The sequence below is a fragment of the Vanessa tameamea genome, chromosome 7 (assembly GCF_037043105.1).
Source record: "Vanessa tameamea isolate UH-Manoa-2023 chromosome 7, ilVanTame1 primary haplotype, whole genome shotgun sequence".
NCBI classification, from domain to species: domain Eukaryota; kingdom Metazoa; phylum Arthropoda; class Insecta; order Lepidoptera; family Nymphalidae; genus Vanessa; species Vanessa tameamea.
In genome coordinates this window covers 2,043,899-2,067,958 of record NC_087315.1, presented here as the reverse complement: position 1 = coordinate 2,067,958, position 24,060 = coordinate 2,043,899, and the positions used below count along the sequence as shown (strand labels likewise).

Sequence of the window (24,060 nt, the reverse complement as noted above, 5' to 3'; positions counted from 1 at the left end):
CGTTAATATAGCGATAGTGCATGATGACGTCTGACGGTTTCAATTATTTTTCTGTAAGGAAAATTGTTATGCAGTTTTAAGATTGGTAATTAATTATTGAGTAATTTGAAATTGAATATACCTACGCAGATACGTATGTATTTTCATTGTTGTAAATGTAATTATTTGCTTACCGACGTATTAATTCCCGATATTTAAAATTCATTTCATAAAGTTATTTTAACCCCTAAGATTTTGTTTTATAATTTCATGGTAAGAGTAACGAAAAAATGAATATCCGCAGCGTGAGTTTTTATTTTTGTTTTATGTCGTTTATTATTACTATGATATATATACTATAATTTAAATAAAAATAAAATTTTACGTAATAAATATTGAATACGTAGTTATTTTATTTATTTTACATTATTAATATAGCATTTTAAATACAAATTATGTATATATTACATTTATTTCAACTATTCATATCGTCATCATCGTGTCCTTCACCCAAAGGTAGAATAAATCATTACATTAATTATATTATTACCTTAAAATTGTATTTTTATTTTACCCTCTTTACATGTTTAATTTAAGCATAATTCCATAATAATTATAAGCAATAGCCGCACTATAAAAACTTTATATAATGATCTTCCTATTCATAGCCCTATTCATCTACTTTTTAACGATATAAACTATAGAAAAGCAACAACTCAAAAACTACAAGAAGGGGGACGGGGAAGACCGCAGCTCAGAGAAGCATATTGCTGATTTGATCATTACATTACGTAGTAGGTATAAAACAAAGTCGCCACCGCTGTCTGTCCCTATGTATGCTTAGATCTTTAAAATTACACAACGGATTTTGATGTGTTTTTTTTAATAGATTGATTAAAGAAGAAGTTTTTATAGATATAATACATGCACAACATAGTAGAGAATAAACTGATATCTTTAGAGGTTTCTGAAGTGATGTCGTAAATTCATATAACACATTTTTTGCGCTTACATTGCAAACGCTGGCTGAACCGTACGAGATAGATCAAAATAATGTAGTACAATATTGTACACCTTAAAAGGTTTTTACAAAAGTCTTCGATGGTATATGTCTTTCTCTTATGAATAACCCACATTAACCATTTTTTATCCTTTACTTTTTACGAGAAATAATGGCTTATTCTTGAAGCCATTTTAAGTAGTAAAGTATTTATCCTTATCTAATTAAGTATCTTAAACATATTGTGTATTTAATATAGATCAATATGGCCCTTACAGTATCCAATTTAAATGAATATTTTTGAAGATATTACAGATTTAAGGGCCCATTCATTTATTACGTAAGACGATTTAGGGGGGTCGACCATGTCTTATGTTTTCTTATAAGGGGGTGGGGAGGTGTCTCGATAGTTCTTACGTAAGATCAAAAAAAGGCGCAAAGTTAAAATTATTTGAAAAAGCGCGGCAACCCCGCGATTGCCGAGGTTCGCTCGGATGTGTATATGTATAAAACGATAATTCCATTTCCATGACAACGGACGGGCTAAAAAATAAAGATTATTAGTATCTTTCACATAACAAATAAACAAAAAATTGTTTGAAAAATAAACAAAATGTGTATTATTTTTTTCCTTTAGATTCTTACGTAACAAATATAAAACAGGACGAGAGGGGGTCGGCCTATTCTTATTTTTTGTTATAATATGAGGGAAAGGGGGGTCAAAAACTAGCGAAAATAGTCTTACGTAATAAATGAATGGACCCTAAGGTGCAGGAACATAGCGGACTGTATCGTCTAATGACAAAAAAGCTGTGAAAGTTGTATATAAAGACATTCTGTAAAATATTTAGCAACAGCTGCAATGCTGATACTAAATCTACGGGTGCAATCCCCCGTGCGAAGCCGGGGCGGGTCGCTAGCTAGTGTTCTATAAAACTTTAGTCGGAATAAATATATATTCTACAACATAATTCTTAGTATTGATAACATCATAATAATTATTATATTGATAATAATGTTTATTTTTATAGATTTCATCAACATATTCAGTCGAAACATAAATTTAATTACTATTATTTATACCTAAATTAAAAAAAGATACTAATCATATAACATATCTTAAATTAACCCACATTTAAGAATATGCTTTTCATATTATATAAAGAGTAGTGGAAATACTATGTTCTACTGCCTACTATCCTATTAAACGCTGGAAGATGCTTAGCTTAGGTACCTCCGAAATTAAGTGAAGTAACAGTAACTTCCCTCTCAAATCCAATAGTACACTGTTTTTAGGTAGGTATATAACCTGGTCTGTTTAAACAAGCTTAAGGCGGTTGCCTTAAATGTTTTAGGTTACTCGGAATAACTTATGCTGTTTATACGATTTTGACATGTGTCCATATTTATAAAAAGTGATAAAATGAATGATTATTCGCTATATAATTTAGAACTCGTTAGAGATAATATTAAAAGATGTAAATAAAAGTGTAGGCATATTTCGTCATACACATCGTTATGGTTTGAAGTTCAGGCCCTCATCAAGGTCTATCGATAGTCTTCACGCGTAATAAAACGACAATGCCCGTTAAAAATTACCACTTTGGTTACAGTTTCCTGTGAGTAGGTTTTTATGTACTTAAATACTTTTTTATTTGCCACAAACAAAATCCAAGGCGTTAGCATTTTTATTTAATTAATTTTAATTTAAAGATAGAAAATACTAATAGTATTATGATTGAGTGTTTTTACAAAAGGAACATCGACAACTTTTGCGTTATTGACAAATATTTTTGTGTATACTGAAGTTGTCAACGAAAAATGGATTCAATGTTGCGTAATTTTTGATTACTTTTTGTATTATATAAGAAGCCGATGTGCGTAAATAAGTATATTATATTGTATTTTTTATAAGCCAAAGCAGGGACGCACATATCCATGCAGTAAGATAGGAAAAAAAACATTTCAGTCCATGCATATTGGCGTTGTAAGAACTATTAACTATTCCTTAAATCGCCAACGCAACACCAACCTTGGGAGCTAAGATTTTATGCCCCTGGTGCCTGTAGTTACACTGGTTCACTACATCACACTAGTGTTTGATGGAAGAATATCTGAGGAGCGGTTGACGGACATTCTGAAAAGCTAAATTATCGCTTGTATTGCTACAAATACAATATATATCAATCAAACTATATAGCGTCATAAAACAATAAGTTAATATGTATTGAAATACGTTTTTCCAACTATTGAATTACAGAAAACTATTATCAATCATTTACATTACATACATTAGCCTGTAAATTTCCCACTGCTGGGCTAAGGGCTCCTCTCCCTTTGAGGAGAAAGTTTGGAGCATATTCCAAAACGCTGCTCCAATTCGGATGGTGGATTCACATGTGGCAGAATTTCATTGAAATTAGACCCATGCAGGTTTCCTCACAATGTTTTCCTTCACCGCCGAGCACGAGATGACCATAAACACAAATTAAGTACATGGAATTTCAGTGGTGCTTGTCTGGGTTTGAACATAGAACTAAAATTTTTAACTCATACGCGTTACATATACCTTTGACATAGAAAGAAAGATCGTTTATATACAACAAAAATAAAAAAAGACCCAAAATTGATCCTCGTGGAACACCCATTCTTAATACAGATTCAGAAGACTTTATTCCATTAATAGATGCCTGTTGAATTTCTTGATTCAAGTGTGCAAGAAGTAATGAGATCAAGAGCTAACAACATACAACAGAACATTAACACCGTATGTTTTAGCTTGTACAAAAGCGTTTTATGCTCTACCCAGTCAAATGCTTGGGATTAATCAAAGCATTCTCTGATTTATCCCATGCATCGTATGTAGTGCCATTCTAGCATCAGTTGTTGAGAAATACCTGGAAAAACCAAATTATTCACTATGAAAAATTTGTACCAAAGTGAACCAGAAGTTTATTTAAAATATTTTTTTCAAATATTTTGTTCAACGGCCGAATTTTAAAAATAGGCCTAAAATTACACGACTGCTTAATTTTTAAAATTAGTAATACTACATTTTAATGAATCAAGAAACGAACCCTTTTCCAAACACTTGTTAAAAATGAAGGCTATGCACGGAGCGATATCGTAAATGATACTATTGATTAGGTGCTAGGAAAGATCCTATAGGTAATCAGTTCTTTTAATGTTAAGAATTTTAAATAACTTCTAATGAAGTAACTCGTTCGAATGAAAATTCAACTATTGATGGTATAAACGAATATATCTAATTGTGTACAACTGTATGTGATTCAGTAGATACACGTGTACTCCCTATTCCCTCACTTTAATACTCCGATATGGTCAAGGGATTTACTTAACGAAGAACGAAAGTGTAAACACTTCCTACTTTTGGACTACCAAGTAATTACAAGCTTAATGACTCTCCACGGGATACAGCAATAAGAGTGTTGATCGCAGTAGAATAACTGATGAGTACATTTAAAAACATCTTATTCGAGTTTCCACCGCGATCATATCATTTTATTTTCCGACGGTTTTATCGGCCGTAGTCAGCGCGGTCAAAGCTCGAATAAAATATGTAAAATATATAATAAAATGCGAGATCGCTAAGTATTTTGATGAGTGGTCCGTACCGAGACGGAAATGCACCTAACGTTATTGTATTGCGAGGCATATTCTTTGAGATATATAATCTAAGCTTATAATCTCGACGTTGCCAAAGACAATATTGTCAGCCAGTGCGTTTTCAAAGGTTTTGCTTAGAAAATGTTTTATATATGATTGGTCGTTAGTAAATAAGTTGGTGTAACTATTATAATGTTTAAAATTATGGAAAAATTAATGTCAATTTCAGTTTCATTAATCTTTTTCGCAGTAACGTCGTAGTAAAATGGCCTTAAAAGTTTAAGTGAGAGTCATAATTGTCCAGTAAGTGTGGTTTAATCATTTGTACAAAAAAATATTTTTCACGTAGAATACGATTCGCTTTAGCACTCAGGATTTTTAAATCATTATTTTGTTAAATCTCAGACGACTTATGGAATGGATTGAAGATACTATATAGATGAAAATGAAGATGAAGTCGAACTTCAGAACATAGAAAACAAAGAAATATAATCTATACTAATATATAAAGCGGAAGAGTTTGTTTGTTTGTTTGTTTAAACGCGCTAATCTCAGGAACTACTGGTCCGATTTGAAAAATTCTTTTTTTGTTGAATAGTCCAATTATAGAGGAAGGCTTTAGGCTATATAACATTTCGCTGCGACCAATAGGAGCGCAGCGACAGTGAGAAATGTTGCAAAAACGGGGAAAATTATTCACATTTATGGACTTTCGATGCGTGCGCAGCATAAACGTTTTAAGTTACTCAAAAAATGTGTATGAAAGATATATTCCTCTTTTAATAATAAAAAAAAAGGCCGTGACACTATATGTCTATTTGTTAAGAGTGTGCTAGCAGGCGGGGCGCGGCGGCGGATGAGGGGGAGGCGGGTCAGCCCCGCCGCCGCGCTCGCCACTCTCACCCGCGGGTGTAGTTCTGCGAAGTAGCAATGCACATAACGACTTAAAAAAATTAACATTCTTAATAGTTAAATTATTTATCAAAATTCGGTTTTGTTATCAGCTTATTTGCTCATTATTTTTTATCGTTTAAAATCGGTTACATTTAAATCATAATCTGCTGTAGTTTTAACTTACGATATAAGATAAAATTTCAATGAACATTCCTTCGTACTTTGCAAGTAAACAATTCAAACGTTTCACGGTATAAATAAGGTATAAAAATTACATTACACAAGTAAAAAAGTTCAAAATGGCGAGCGATACTTTCACCGATGCAGATTAATCATCACTGAGAAAATAAATTATGCAAATAAGCAAATAGGTGAATATCGTTTAAAATGACTACACAAATAAATTAGTAGTTCAATATTTCAAGTAATTTCTATTACGTTCAAGCATATTCAACACGGTTGTACTATAATCACCTTATGAAATAATAACACCAAAGGAGAAACAATCTAAACTTCTTATTGTTCGGTTTGTTTATCTTATTACGTTTAAGTTAATATTGTTTGTTTTCAACCGACTTCAAAAAGGAGGAGGTTATCAATTCGTCTGTATTTTTTTTTATATGTCTGTTACCTCATAACTTTTCACTGGATTTTGATAATTTTTTTTTGTTTGAAAGGTAGTGCTTCCCGTGGGGCCCCATTTTAATTTTATCCTGTTACGATGATGGTATCCCTATGAAAACGATATAAGTCTTAAATGTGCATTATGTATGTGCGCGATAAATAGGTGAATAACTCAAAATTGTGCCAACCAATTTTAATGATTCTTTTTTTATTATAAAGGATATACTTCAAGGGTACTATGGTGAAAGTTTGGTAAGGTTCTGAGCATAGGATCCATGACAAAGTAACGGTACGGAAGGGAACGGAACAATTCTAAGGAGCACGTTAGCGATAATCGGCCGAATCTTTTAGAAACAAAAATTTTGACAAAAAAAAACCGACTTCAAAAGAGAAAAAAAATAATATGCTCTAAAAAGTAAAAAATAATTGCTTATTATTCTACAACTTAATAATCAAGTAACTTATTCTACTTACCAATATGTAGGTACGTTCTGTGTTTCCACGCAAGGAGATAAGTATGTACCTACCCACTTTAAATCTAACTTAACACAAACCTATGAATAACAAACAATGATCACAATATTTTTTAGATTTATACTATGTAAAATGAAATTAAAAATATTTAGACTATTTAAAAGTCAGCAAAGTTATTACGATAATATATTATAGTTAAAATTATTGTTATTTTTGGAGGCGGTGTCAGTCAAGGTAGGTTTGTAAATATATGATATACTCCAAATTTGTAAATCTGGTCTATCGATAAATACACTTCTTCTTGATGTTTTTTTAAACCCTATACGTACATAGTGGTCCTATATAATGACAGAAAATTGGAATCAAAATTGAGTGTTTAAGCAAACATGTCTACCGTCAGGTATTACAATTCATGAACTTTTCTCCTAATCCAAGACAAAGAAAAGTCATTCAGATTTACTATTACATTTCCTGTTGAACGGTTTGTTTGTTTTGGCAGAGTATGAATTTTGTTTGTGATTTATTTATTTACAATTGACTTTTTCTTTTGTCTTACATCCAGATGTCGATACACCTGCATCGAATTGTTAACAAAAAAAATATTCGCAATCGTACACTATTGTACAATATTTCTTTTATGTTTAATTTAATTTACTATTCTTTTATGTTTCTTTTTTCCGCTAGGTGGCGCTCATCTAGTGCATACAAGCCAAAGTTGTCTCTGTAATTTATAATTCATAAAAATATTTAAGTGTCGATAAGTGTTGTTGTTTGTGTATAAAAGTGATAACAAACTTAAATTCTATAAGTGATATTGTGGTACAACATATTAGTGCAGTTTAAACGAAAATAAAGACCTTTGATTACAAACACCTTATTTAAGCCTATTAAGATTGAACAAGTGAGTATAGCGCTTGAATAATATTTAAAAATAATTAAAAAATAGTAACAACAAAGTGTTCCTAAGTTTAGTGTAAAAACAACGGAATAATTATTAAATGCAGCCATATTTCAAATAATAATAGACCAAATCCGTTTTTTATTCAAAATTTTTGCTCACTAACGCCATCTAAGAGTGAATAAAGATATTAGCAACTAATATATCGAATAACAATTGAGTTACTACTATTGAAAAATAGATGTCTCTGTAAGAAATAACGATTAAAAATTATAAAATAAAAAAAAAAATAAAAAAACTGTTTATTGTTTGGATATATATTTAAATATAAATTTTTGAAAATGATGTCGTACTTAAGCAACAAAGTAACCAGAAAAACGGATCAATTTGTTACACAACACGGTACACCTGTGACAAAATCAGATTCTATTTCTCCTGAGACAGAAAGAAACAATATAACAATTCGTAAATGCATAACTAACATTCCGACAGATAACTCTTTTGAAGGCCTAACCGAGGTGTACTCAGATGAAAATGATACTAATTCCTCTTATATGAGCTCGACCCCGTCCCGTCAGCTAAATGGAAGTATTACTACTTCTAGCGCAAAAGTTATAGAAGACATGAACTGTATGAGAAACAAATTGTCCGCACTTCAGGAGAAGTTATTAAGGGCGGAAAACGAGATTAAAAACCTACTGTTCGAAAATAATAAACAGGTAAAGTTAATTCGTGATTATGAATTGAAAATTCAGCAACTTACACATATAAGAAAGCCTATATCTTCGTGTAGATCCAGTGAACAGTTGAACATAAGTAAAATGCGAACCAAGTTAGATTATTCTGATACTGAAAATAAACTTATGAACAAAAGAAAATCCATTGAAAAAACAGTACAAGTAACGCCATCTCTTAGCGAATCTAAGAACCAAATCGATCAGTTATCATCGAATAATTCATATTACCCTCCAAGTAATACTGCTTGTTCCAACCATACTACGAAGGGAGCTGTGAAAAGTAAAGATCCAATAACTGAAACTGTACGAAATAATCATCAAAACACCATTCAAGCATCACATTATATTAAAGAACAAGGCAGAAAACCAAAAATATGTATTTTAACTAATAGTGCTTGCGGTACATTACAAACTGTTGATGCAGCATTCAACCAATTTGATTATATTCGTTATGTATCACCAAACTGTAACATAAAACTTCTACTTCAGAACTTAGACTACAAATTACGTAATTATAGTATGATTGACTATTGTATTATAATGTTGGGAGAAAGAGATTTTGAGGCATCTTGTAATGATTATGCAGAATTGATTGTATATTTAAGGGAAGCTATACAGTATGTTTCGAATACAAACATAATTATATGTACACCTACGTATGTGTGTGGCGCCCCTATATACAATTACAAAATAGAATTATTTAATAACCTTTTATACTTAGAACTTAAAAATAACACTTATGCATATTTCTATGATTCCAATGCCGCAGTTACTTTTGATATGTTCTCGTTAATAACTGGGAAGCTCACTAATTTGGGATTAAAACATGTCTACAATGATATATTATGTAAAATTTTGGCTGATTACAAGTATTATGGGTATTTAGTACCTAGGCCTAAAACTTCAGATATAGAGGACAGAAGTCCTCTGTTTTTTCTCGCGTAGTCATTATAGCAGATGTACTTTTAAATATCCAAAGAAAGGAAATAAACAAAAGAATAAAAAGATTTGTACCAAAATTACACGTACTAAAAAAATATTGTTATATTACCAAAATGTAAGAGGTCTCCGTACGAAAACTAATATGTTTTATAACAATATTAGAACAATAACTAGCGATATTGTCATCCTTACAGAAACCTTCCTCAATAGCTCTATCAATGACGCTGAACTATTTCCACCTGAATACTGTGTCCTACGGAAAGACCGGCCCGGCGACGTCGGGTGGGGTGGGGTTCTATTGGCAGCTAAAAATTGTTATAATATAAAAAGAATTACAAATGTAGATAACTTAACTGATGATAAAGAATTATTGTTTGCTATTATTACCTGGAAAAATATTAAGATAATGATATGTGTAGTATATTTACCACCCAGCTACAGCAGTAAACAATATCTTGATGTTTTAACATGTATAGAAAATGCAATTAATATGTATACTGAATATCCATTTCTGATAGTTGGTGATTTCAACTTAAATTCGTGCAATAATAGTGTCAGATCTCAATTTAATAATTTTATGGAATATAGTAAGTTACAACAATGTAATAATATTAGCAATAAATATGGATGTATCTTAGATTTAGTACTAACTACTCTGGATCACAATAATATTAAAATATCATCCGATACGGAGCATCTAGTTCCCATGGATGCATACCACCCTCCCTTAGAGATACTGCTCACACTTCCTAGAACAGCAAAAAATCCAGCATCTCTGGCACCAGGAGAATATTTAATCACGGAATGGAACTTTCGGCAAGCAGATCTGCACAGCTTGTACGTTGACATTGCGAATATTGACTGGACCGACTTACTTGAAAAACATCATTTAAATTTAGACTTAGCCTTAGATATACTATATAATAAACTTAATGGTGTTATTAGTACACACGTTCCTACAAGAACAATAGTCCGGAATAATAAATATACATATCCAAAATGGTATACCAAAGAAATAATATATTATATAAAATTAAAATATTTTAATCTAAAAAAGTTTAAGTGTTATGATTTAGAGTTTAATAAAGAACTTTTTAAATACTATAGAACTAAAGTCAAGGGACTCATAAATATAGAATTTAAAAATTATATATCTAGGGTTGAAAACAATATAAATATAGAACCATCAAGTTTTTGGCAATTTGTAAAGGAAAAACGTAAAACTAGACAGCAGATAAAAACATATACCTATAACAATGAAACCATACAGGGGCAGAAAGCCATTGATTCATTTGCTAAATATTTCAGTTCTGTGTTTCATGATACTTCTCCTCTGTTAGACGTGAAGATAGCTGAGGAAGAGGCTAATCGATTTGGTTGCCAATCTACGGTAACCATTGAGCAAGTGACAGTTGCTGAACTCAGAATTGCAGTACGGCGACTAAAAGCTTCAACTGCTTGTGGTCCTGACAACATACCTCCCTTTCTAGTAAAAGATTGCTTGTCGGCTTTGGAAGTGCCCTTACTTCATGTATATAATCTTTCAATTAAACAATGTTTATACCCTAGCAAGTGGAAAGTATCGCGAGTAACACCTATTCCAAAATCGAGTTCGTCCACGGATATAACAAATTATAGACCTATAGCTGTACTATGTGTATTTGGAAAGATATTTGAATCGATCCTTAATAATATTATTTATAAACAAATAAAGGGACAATTGAGTGATTGCCAACATGGGTTTCGTCCTGGACGCTCCACATTGACAAATCATATAGAATTTATAGATTATATAAGTACTCAAGTTAAGTCTGGCTGTCAAGTAGATGCCGCCTATTTTGATTTTACGAAAGCATTCGATCTCGTAGATAATGATGTACTTTTAACCAAATTTTCTGTATTAGGATTTTCAACTTCTCTCTTAAAATTGATGGCTCACTACTTAAAAAATCGAAGACAGTTTGTTAAGCTAGACGGTTATAAATCGAAAGAGTATTATACTCGATCAGGGGTTAGTCAGGGTAGTACCTTGGGTCCTATGCAATTTTTGATAATGATAAATGATTTACCAAGTGTTATCTCTAATGCCAAATGCCTTATGTTTGCTGATGATTTGAAACTGTACCTATCTGTAACTGAGACTAAAGACTGTGTAGCGTTACAACGTGATATCGATGCTGTAGTTGACTGGACTATAAGAAACAAATTATCATTTAATAATTCAAAATGTAAAACTATCACTTTTTCTCGATCTCGTAAGCTTATTAAAAATGTATATAATCTGTCTGACACACCAATGGAACATGTAATCAAAATCAAGGATTTAGGAGTTATAATGGATAGCAAAATAAATTTTCATGACCATATAGTTAAAATTTGCAAAGATGCTAATAAATGTCTTGGTTTCATTATTAGAATATCATCACAATTTAAGAATACCCAAGTAATAGAACAATTATATAATGCATATGTCCGTAGTAAATTAGAATATAATTCAATAGTTTGGAGTCCGCGCGAGGCAATGTACACTATAATGCTAGAAAAAATTCAACGTAAATTCTGTAGATACTTATTTAAACGTAAATATGGATACTACCCTTTTCTCTATCCTTCTATGTTTGTGTCAGGTATGGTTGGTTTAGATACACTTCAGCTTAGGCGGGAATCCGCACATATAAAATTTTACTACTTAATTCTAATGAATAGAGTGGATAGCATTGCTGTACGTGAATCCATATCTTTGTATGTTCCCGACCAATATATGCGTGGTGTTGGAAGACGGCAACATAGATTATTTTGTTACCCACCTATGTGGCATTCTCCCCACGCTAGCAACAGCCCCACTGCTAGGGTTGTTAAACTTTTAAATAACTTCCTACTTTGTTGTCGAGATGTAGACATATTTTGTGATCCCTTTTATACTATATTCAAACAATTCTATATATTCCAGAATTTTTAAGATGTTTTGTAGTTCCTAAATAGATTTAAGCTTATTTTTGTTTACTTTTTTTTATAAATTTTATTTTTACTAAATTTTATCTCTTTTGTTAAGTAATTAGTGTAGATAAAAGCGACTTGGTGTAATTACTGTAATGCTTTTATTTTTTAAATAAAGATTTATTATTATTCTCGGAAATTTTGTTTTTCTCAGCCTTTAAGCTGGTGTAAACTACATTCACGGATATAAATCAAGTGAATGCAGTATGTGGTGTGTGTTATTTATGTATGTAATATTTATGTGTAGTAATTATGTTGTGTCAGTCTCTTCTAATTGCATGAACTTTCTTACTATTCTACATGTGTTCAAGATAGCAGCCTTCTGTATTGGGATATAAAGGGACTCATTTAGATCTAATAATTTTAGACTGTGGAGGAGATGGTTTGGGACGACACCTGTTGTGGAGATAACTATAGGGATGATGTACACTTTTTCTTGTTTCCAGATTCTTGTAACTTCTTCCTTGAGCTCATTATATTTATTTATTTTTTCAGCGTTGTATGGTCTCTGGTTGGGTATGACATTTACGGCATTTATCATTTGTGATAGTGGGATCTTTGATAATATATTTTTTGTAGTTTTTCGTGTTAATGATTTGGTCTTGGATTGCTATAATGAAACCTTCGGTTTCTGGGAAAAGGTTTCCTACTTTGAGCCATTTGTTTGATGCTATTGTATTAATGTGGGGCTGTTCTAAGTCATGTGGGTGGCGTCCGTGTAGTACCTTCTTTTTCCAGTTTTCTAGTTTTTGCTTTTGAGGATCATCAATACAGTCATTCATATGATATCCTTGCTCACTTAAATTTAATGGGGTGTAGTTAATGTCATTTACAACTATTGCTTTATGTATATCACTAGTGCGAGATTTTAAATGAAAGAATGTTTTTAGTGTATTGATTTGTTTTTGCCAGAGATTATAAATATCTATCAATCCCCTTCCTCCATTTTGTCTTTTGAGTGTTAGGCGCTCTATTGCAGATTTAGGGTGGAGATTATTGTGTTTTGTTAGAATTGTGCGTGTATTTCGTTCTATTTGTTCTATGTCAGTTTTAGTCCATTTTATAATTCCAAATGAGTATGTCAGTATAGGTATAGCATATGTATTAATGGCTTTTATAAGATTTTGCCCAGAGAGTTGAGTTTTACATATAACGTTTATTCGTCTTTTATATTCTATTGTAAGTGTATGTTTGATTGATGTGTGATCGAGTCCTTTAAGTTGATTATAGCCTAAGTATTTATATAAATCTGTTGGTTCCATAGCTGTTATTGTATCAGAAGAAGTTATTGCGTAGTTACCCGGTTTTATTTTTCCTTTTATTATATGTATTGTTTTGCACTTATCTAATCCAAATTGCATGTTGATATCCGTGCTAAACTCTTTTGTTACTTCTATTAGTTTTTTCATGTCTTTATCGCTCTTTGCATATAATTTTATGTCGTCCATATAAATCAGATGTGATATAATGGTTTCCTCTATACTTTTAAGAGGATATCCTACTCGGCAACGGTGTAATAGGTGCGATAAGGGGTTAAGGGCGAGGCAGAACCATAGGGGACTCAAGGAATCACCTTGATAGATCCCTTTCTTAATCTGTATCTGTCGTGTAACGATAGTATTTTGGCCATATTTAAGGTGTAGTGTTGTTTTCCAGTATGACATTATTTTACGCAAGAAGTCTATTATTTTTGGGTTTATCTTATATATTTCTAATATTTGAATTAACCAAGAATGTGGAATACTATCAAAAGCTTTCTGATAATCTATATAAGTGCAATGGAGATTTCTATTTTTTGTGGCAGCATGTTTGTGAATTGTGGAATCAATAACTAATTGTTCCTTGCATCCCATATGGGCCCGCCTGCACCCCTTTTGTTCTTCTGCTATTATATTGTGTTGTTCTATGTGTGTGTTAATTTTGTTTGTAATGGCTGATGTTAAGATTTTGTATATTGTAGGTAGGCATGTGATTGGTCTGTATTGGGAAGGTTGTGGTGAGTGTTTGGTTTTTGGTAGCATGTAAGTTATTCCTATTGTCATGAATTCGGGTATTTTTTGTTGTCCTAATACGACATGTGTTAGATTTTTCGCTATGCATTTATGTAATGATGTTAATTTTTTATACCAGAAGTTGTGTATCTTGTCAATGCCTGGTGATTTCCAGTTGTGTAATTTTGCTGTTATGTTTGTTATATCTGTTTCGGTTATCTCTACAAATTCCATCTCTTCTATTATACTAAATTCTATTTTTTCGTCATTTATCCATAATGCTTTTGAATTATGGCTTACCTGTTCTTCCCATATACCAGACCAAAATACTTCTAGATCTTGTTTAGTAGGTACGTCTGTGTTCCTGTCAGTTACTGTGTTAGTGGGAGTATGTGGTTTTTGTAAATTTCTATAGAAGAGCTTTTCATTCGTTGTAAAGATGGCGTTATCATTTCTTCGCTGTTGTGCTTTTTTGTATCTTCGGAGTCTATTAACTTTAAGAGCGAGTTTTTGTTTTAATGTGTCCAAATATTCTTCTGGCTTTCTATTATTTCTGTCATGTTTAGTGTGTGTAATACAATTTTGGAATATTTCTTCTACTCTTTTTACTACTTTATTTGATCTATTATTATTGTAAATATACTGAGTTAGTCTACCGCAGTCCGCTCTGAGTTTTTCGATATCTTTTTCGAGTCTTTGTTGCCACGGTGGTTTATTAGTTTGCTTAGTTTTTGTGCGTTGCATATTTTCTATTTGTTTAGGATTTACTTCTTCTGTTATTACTAATGCTGTACAGTATATGAGGGTATGTATGTCTATTAGCTGTGTATCTTCTGAAATAAATCTATTTAATATGTTTTGGTTAAATATTTTAATTAAATTGTAGAGTTGTGGGCTATATTTTATTTTAGGGAGTCGAGGACGTATTAGTGGATCCGTTCCTGAGTATTGCAATAAAGTTGTATTAAATTTATCATGTATTTCTTGTATGTACGTTTCAGTAATCGGATTTTGTGCGTTTAAAGTATTAACTTCGTTTTCTAATAGTATCGTTACAGATTCAGTTTGTGTTGACATATCTGATGTGTGTGTGTTTTGTGTGTTTGGTAGTGTAAAAGATTCTGTTCGAGAGTGAAATTCTGAATGAGACGGATTTCGGGGTAATGGTGTTGTAACGTCGTGTTGTTGTAGCTGTATACGTGCTTCTTCTTTTAATCGGTTCAATTCGTCTTCGGTTAGTAGTTTGTTTTTTACTATAGTTCTTCTCTGATCGGAAATTCGCTGTTCTGTGACCGTAACCCCTGAGTATTTTTGTGTAAAAAGTTCATGCATCTTCTGTCTATATGTGGTCATGTCAGTCTCTAAATTGGTAATATAGTAATATGTTCGCATGATAAATGAGTTTACCTCTTTGCTCCATCTCATGCGAACTCTCGGTTTTCCAGCCTTGGTGGACGCGGGCAAAAAGGCATTCGACTCCCGCGCAACATTCAAAGCTGGTAACTGTGGTTCTGTATTTAAGCTAATAGTGGAAGGTGATGACTGGACGGAGGGTGTGTATGATGAAGTGCTAGGACTATTATAAGGCTCTATTGGGCTACTTGTTCTGTCTGTCAGTCTGTTAATTTCATCATCGGTAGCGGCTGTAGCATTAACGCCGTGAGCCCGCCTGTTCAACTCACGACGACCGGCTGTAGTGTGGAATTTATCGGGAGAAGCCCGCCTGCTCAACTCCTCACCGCTGACGGTTCGCATGCTGTCACACCCAGCGCCAGCTCCAGGTGTGCCCCGGCGATCGCCCCCGGGTAGCGGTCCTATACGTTTCTTCTTACTACGCGTCTCCATACTAAATGGGTTACCATTGCCACGTTTGCCACGCCAGTAATTTAATTATCGTGTGTCCGCCCCCCACGTGATTAGATGGTCAATTAGGACGTGTGGTTGGGTTTCGGGGGGCTTATTATTATTATTATTATTATTATTATTATTAAGAAAAGGGTTGTCATAATTGACCGTATAACAATAAGCAATAAAAACACAGATGTTGGTAATTATTAAATTTTATGGCGACCTTTAAGATTTACACTGATGACAAAGAACAATTACTTTTTATGATAGTGAATATATATTATCTATTTGTTTGGGAGGGGGGAGCTCTTAAAAGGACGTGTCGGGCACGGTGTTGTAGTGGTGGCAAAGTGAATATACCTAAAATTCCAGAACCAACGTCAGTTTTTAAAGAACTGATATCAGGCTCAAATCCATCCTCAAAGCATTTCTTAAATCACTCAAGGCAGTATAATACACTTTTTCAAATGACTTCATTTGGTGCGAAAGAAATTCGTGAGGGAAACTTTATGCCTACTTTCAAAATCCAGGGACAAGTTTATCATTTGATCGGTAATTTACTTCCAGCTGAAGGTGCACAAGCCGAATTTTTGCAAATATATTTTGTGTCTCATGCAGATCAGATATCCTTGCGCTCAAACATAAACCCAACCTTGCAAATTGATCTTATCGACGCTCTCCAAACATATCTTCACGATCATAATACGTATATTCAGAGTTTTAAATACAATCTCGAAAATAGATCAACGCATGATTTGAAACTTATTATTCATGCTGATGTGAAACCTCCTAACGAGCATCGAGGTCGGTATAATGCGCCAATAGTAGATGAAGTAGCTGTTCTTTTAATAGATGAAGATAAAGGTTCCCGAGATATTGTGTTGAATAATAGAGAAGGCCGACTTCAACGAGTTTCTGAAACTCATAGATCGTACGACCCACTTCAATATCCTTTACTGTTCCCCTTTGGAAGTGACGGATACTGTATAAATATTCCACAGCAGAATACTGCTGCTAGATCTAAAACAATATCGTGTATGCAGTTTTATGCATTTAGACTCATGGTAAGAATAAATGACTTTAACAGCTTTCATTACTTCAAAAGAATTATTCAACCAATGCGTAATGAAAATCAGGATATAACATTAGCCTATACTGATAACGTATACAATGATGGACTTATCTTAATTGAAGATAAAATTCATGAAATTTCAGATAAATCATTGACTGATTTTGGGCTTCCTGCATCTAAAAGGAATAATTCACATAATAATTTAGATCCTTTAGAAGTAGCACTACGGAAGCCGTATGATGTAAATGAATTAAATCAGTATATTACTGAAAATGAACCAAAATTAGTTAATGACCAGGTGACGGCGTACAATCGTGTTATGTGCAGTATTCGATTTAACGAAGGAAAAATATTTTTTTTGGATACTCCAGGTGGAACTGGAAAGACTTTTATTACTAATCTCATATTAGCAAAAGTAAGGTCTCAGGGAAAAATAGCCTTGGTAGTTGCGTCGTCGGGAATTGCGGCAACTTTATTAGCAGGTGGACGCACAGCTCATTCCACTTTTAAACTGCCTCTAACTGTTTCTTTACAAAAAGATAGCGTGTGCTCTATTCGCAAAAATGGCCCTCTGGGTAAAGTTTTACAAGACGTTTCTTTAATTATCTGGGACGAATGTACCATGATCCATAGAGCTCATGTAGAGGCTCTAGATAGAACTCTCAGAGATATTAGAAGTTGTGATAAAATTATGGGTGGGATTACCGTTATGTTTTCTGGGGATTTTCGACAAACTTTACCGGTAATTTTAAGAGGAACTAGAGCAGACATTGTAAGGTCTTGCCTTAAAAGTTCACCGTTATGGTAATTTGTCCATACCTTAAAACTATCTACGAATATGAGAGCATATTTGGGGGGAGGAAGTACAAATTTTCCTTCAAAGTTACTTTTAATAGGAGATGGAAAAGTACCTCATTCTGAAAATAAAATTGAAATTGATCGCGATTTAGGAGAAAAAGTGACTAGCATAGAGGATTTAATATCAAAAGTTTACCCTAATATCGTCGAAATAGAAAATAAAGATTACCAATGGATGTGTCAAAGGGCAATATTGGCGACGAGAAATAGTAGCGTTGACGAAATTAACGACCTAATTTTAACCAAACTTCCAGGCGATATAACTACCTACACATCTATTGATAATGTAATGGATCAAGAAGATGCTGTCCATTACCCACAAGAGTTTCTCAATTCTTTAAACCCGAGCGGCCTTCCACCACATTCCCTGAAGTTAAAAATAGGTGCTGCGATAATTTATAGGCCAACTATATGTCGCGTTGTCAAGATCGGGTTGCGGGCAAAATCAGTATGTTCTTCTACCACGAGAAAATAAAACTAAAAATATAATCTACGCTGAAGTACTGTAAAACATATTATTAAATCTTATTGACGATTATAATAACAAAAACCAACGTGAGCAATCAAACGATAATCATGATAGTGTTTCCGACAACTACGCGAACGAAGTCGCGGGCACAGCTAGTAATTATTATATTATTTTAAATAATAAGTATAAGAATAGATTTTTTATTGAATTTCTGCAATACCATTTCGACAAAAGCGGAAGATGAATTTGTTGGAAACGAAATTAGTATCGTTATAAAAAACGATATTTGTAGTTTAATTTGGTTGTATAAATAACTATATAATTTAAATCTACAAATTGTACGTACAATCTGACAGGTATCGTTCGTCATATTTGATTACTAGTGACGTCATGTGGCAATGTTAAGGATACTTCCGCGAATTAAACGATACCTCTTTAGTTAGAATTGGTTGAGTCGTTTATGAAGCTGATCGTAAGACGTATATATGATTCATATACAACCTCTATTTAAATAAAACATCCTTATCATCATCATAATCATAATAGTATTGAATTATTAAACGAAACTGTAGTAAGAAATTTGTGTATTTTTATGTTTATTTTTATTATTAGTAAAAATAAACAATTGTTTTACACTATTATACAAATTATATTATAGATTTCCATTATATTATAGATATCAATGCCGCCATTATTTGTCATGCTGTCATGTGTCAAGATTTTGTGTTGTTTCGGTAAAGTCAAACAATTGGTTGACTTCAAATTAAAACATTTCAATACCAAATAAGCTTTTCGTTAAAAAAAATACGTTCTTCATAATATAATATTATCTTTCGATATCGATGTCAGTAAATTAGAATAATTTCAGTGCCTCATTGCCTCTGTTTTGAGGAGGGCTGGTTCATTTTTGCCAAGAGGATCGGATTTGCGCAACGGAGAAATGTGCTAGCATTCTTGCCACCATTGCCTTTCATGATTTGTACAGTAGCTCTTTTTATTTAGTATTTGTATTTAGTTTAATATTAATAATTCCTATGTAAATAAGGTTTTTTTTTATTTAAATCTTTGTATATATTTGTATTAAAAGTTATATTTTTTTAACAAACATATTATAATTTGATTTGATTAATTAAAAGTAAGTTATTCTGGTTTCACATCTCTAACTATCAGTGTAACGAATTTCATGATGAAGTTGAAGTTGTGTGTTGAAGTATAAAATTAGGACAAACACAAACATAACTTTAACATTAATAATATTATTACTTAAATAGCTTTAAAATTTCAAAATTCTGTTACAGACATAAATTAATATGAAAAGACTTTCATATATTATAAACTGAAACTGATCATAATTATTAAAATATATTTTACAAAACCAGATATGAAACGGTGGAGTGATTTTAAACTTATTATGATATGGATACGTGGTTGCTTTTCCTCAAACCACCAGTGTCCAGTAATTGCAAGAATGAAAGGAAAACATTGCGAGGAAACCAGCATGTGTCTAATTCAACGAAATTCTGCCACATGTGTATCCACAAATCCGCATTGTAGCAGCTTGATGGAATATGCTCCAAACCTTTCCTTAGCTCAGCAGTGGGAAATTTACAGGCTGTTTATGTATGTCACACCTGTGACGGAGGTCCGTTCAGCACGCCTCGTGCCGTACCGATTTAAAGGAGATAGAGATTGGTTTGCGATTTGCGCACATCGATTATGTAAAAAACATCGCTAAAAATATTTATAAATATATTCTGCTAAAAAAACTAAAGGCGATGTAAGGTAAGGTTCAGAGAGCATAGATTGCTAGAACACGTAAATCTTAATCAGACAGCACCAAGGGTATGTCCTCGGGCAGTGCTATGTATAACATGGAAGGAAACCTATAATATAATGGGTATAATATGTATGTTAGACAACATTCTGTGTTAAAGCAGTCTGGTGGAATATCAAACTTTCTCCTCATGAGGAGAGGAGGACTTTATCTAGCCATTTTATGCATTTTCTTAAGATATAATTATAACACGATGATGCCCTTTCGACTAATTCCAAGGCCATTTTAACAATGTATACAATATCTTTGAGCTCAATTCTGTGCGCAAACACACTAATCTCTATTTCTTCTGGTATTTGTTGAAATAATAATAACAATAAATTAATTAATCTCAAAAGATTATTAATATTTATCCAAGCAATATATTAATATTAGTAGTGAGCAAAGAAGCTTGTATTCCCATAAAAAAAACATGGCGTTAATAATCTGATGATTTGTTTTCTAATAACGCGAAATATAGTTCGGGCATACAATTCACGCATGTGAACTAATTACGCGAAAGCCGAGTCTAATTTGCAGATTAATTTATTCAGCGTTTAGTAAAAAGCGTGTAAAAATATACTCCACAGTCAACAATAAACAAATCATTTTTTTTAACTTCCTTTTGTAACTAATATTGATAACAATAAATGGCTTATGAAATTTTTGTTTTTGTTTATATTTGTCGTTTCCTCGTTAATGTCTTAAACCTAATAGGTTTATAAAATGCATGCAATTTTGCTTTGAGACAAAATCACAGTCGCATGGATTATGTTTTAAAAAATAGGATTCGTAGGATACCAACAACGACGTCACGGCAGATTTTGGCGGATCTAGGCGGAGTTGGTGACATTAAGAGGACACATTTCAGGACGATTTGTCTTGAATTACAAAAAAATGGTAGTTGTGTAGTGAAAGAAGACAGACCTTTTCGCAATGATGGAACACACCAGGCTGATCTTACTTAATAATAATGAAATGTGCGACTATACCAATGCAATATAAAAGTTGTCGTACTTTAGCAAAAAGGTATTGTCAACTATATTTAGGGTAATATTGCGTGATATAAAAAAGCAAAATGAGAATGCACAATCATAATTCATTACTAATGTTCGATATTAGCCATATTGCAAAGTTCGTAATACTCGTGAATCAGTCGTTAATAAACTGTATGATGTCGATAATTGTTCTTAATTTGATTCTAACTTACTTATTACCTTTTGTTGAGATACGAAAATAATACATGGCTGTTAAAAACATCCGCTGCAACGGTAATATTTTTTAGGTAACAATTTTGTAACATGACGTAAGGTAAAAAATATATATTTGTTACTGTGAGTTCAGGGTGCACATGAGGCTACGATTCCATGAATGAAAGAGCATTGACTTTGATAATCAAAGGAATTTAATAAACGTCTTGATGTTATAGTGCAGACGTGCTATTCTCTAAGAACTCATTTTATTAACTCTCTCGTGAACTGTCTGAAAGCTTACTTTGATGCTTGTATTTTTTAAATTTTATAATTACTATAGTTAAGACTGAATATAGATTTATTCACTCAAGAAGGCGACCTTCCATGTTAAATTAATTATTTTTTAATAAAATAATCTTAATAATTACAATTTAATTAATTTTTTTAAGAACGAGCGTCACTCGCTCTTACTATTGCACTCTGAGAATCATTTAACGTGGAAGAACGCGTTTTCATGAGTGACTAGAACTATATGTGTATGTACTCTTTGATATATAACAATCGTGTTCAGCTATGAGTTTCGAAGTTTCGAATTTTAATTTTTAGATACATTATCAATCATATAAAAAACAGAAAAGTAATTGTATATCAGAAAATATTATGCTACAACAATGATGTATAAATCATTGCCGTAATAAGTAGTTCACGTAAACGATCCCGTGGGCCCAACTCGTCAGCCAATAGCTTGTTTTATCAGTTTATTCCCACATGTCCTTATTTTCATTGACCTTGTTTATCTTCGTATCAAGTAGCTTGTTTTAATGGAAGGAAGTTACCTGTCTCGTCTGACGTAATACAATCTAGCTATAATGTTAATTCTGACAGTTTAAAAATTGAATTACAGATAACGTAGAAAATTTAGTTTAACTTTAATAGGCGCGTTGAAAGTTTTAAGAATACAGCAATATGTAGTAATAGTTAATTTGACAGGACTTTTGACGTATCAAGAAAAAGACGCGTCGTTTAGCATTACCGGGGAATCGCATTCGGTTTTAAAATTGTATTCGTTTTTGTTGCTTAACTATAATGTTCGACGCGCCCCATCTGCTTTTTTGATTGTTCAATAATCTTACTAGTTAACTATTTTACTTAAAAAAAGTATAACTTTTAACACGCTTTGTAGACACCCATTTATTTTATTAACATTTCGAGTTATCTTTAGAACATACTGTTTATTATTTTCAGCTTTGCTGACGATCTCTGCTGGATCGAATTCAATGAAAATGATTACGAAGCAAGCTTGAAGCCAAAGGAAGGACATAGCCAACTTTTTATACCTATTATGATGATTGACTGCTAAATCGCGATCGAATCACTGGTCGAAAACTAGTATTTGCAATATATATCTATCAAAAACATGGGTTTGTACTCTACGAAAACGTGACGTTGTTTCGATTTCCCTTTAAGACGGGGTAAACCGCGCTAAAAATAAATATACAATAACCATCGAAATTATTCTACGATAGACAATAATAAATGATGACTTCATCATTCTACTACAAGTCCGAATAATCAATTATACGAGTATACCAGTATTTATGTGTTGTATTTGAGTATAATTGTATAATTTGTGCTATTTTGACAACAACATTTGATTAATCTTTCGGACTTATTGTTATTTATTTATAATGCAAGATTGAATTCCTAATTTGACTCCTTGGATGACTGTAATCAGGGCCGGATCGTAAGTTTAGGGTGCCCTGGGCTAACACTACTTAGGGGCCCACCTAAGACATATCTGAACGTTGACTTGAATTAAATGAGTTTGATTACTTGCAGCACTCGCAGGGCTGCAAACCATACGATCTGTTTAATTTATTAAAGTAATGGATTCTTTTGCATTATCGTATATTTTTCACTTTGACTTGACTTAGCTGCGGCCCCCTTGAATCCACGAGGCCCTGGACTGAAGCCCAAAAAGCCATATGGTAAATCCGGCCCTGACTGTAATCCTAATCTATTAAGTGTGAATTGTTTTGTTTGCCGGTTTTGCAAAATCAATTTTTCTGTAGATATGAAACTTTCATTTTATTTTATTTTATAGATTTAGGGAAAAGATACATAGGGATATATTATATTGATATGGGGACTGTAGACGGGGCTAAGTGTCGGTACAGAAGCCATTAAAGCGAACGCTGCCGATATTATAAATTAACCAAAAACTGTTGGATCTGTAAATCTCCAAAATATCTACAGAAAAGTAAGGTTAAGGGACTGCATAAAAACGAAGTGGTTTTACTAGTTATATAAGCGCGGGAAGCGTTGTGAAGTGCATCAAGTGCAATAAGGACGAATATATCGGTTGGTGAATGTTTTATTTTGTACGATGATATAAGGCAAATTAGATATTTTTATAAAGGGACGGAGAGCCAATTAATAATATATATAAAAAATGTATGTTAATTTAATTTGGAAACTACTAAAAATCACGTATGCCATCTGTATAACATCATAAACATGAAATGAATTAGTTCAGCACAAACAATATAGATGGCGTTGTGTACTAGAAATTTGAACGACGTAAGTTATAATTTATAAATATTGTCATTCAGCATTAATAAAGCCGATGTATTAAATAGATACA

At 32.6% G+C, this 24,060-nt stretch overlaps 1 protein-coding gene across 1 annotated transcript in view; it reads right to left on the bottom strand.

The window, feature by feature from the left end:
* LOC113400746 (TBC1 domain family member 5) overlaps positions 1-24,060 on the bottom strand; it is a 146,863-nt gene that overhangs the window by 41,798 nt on the left and 81,005 nt on the right. The window lies entirely within an intron of this gene.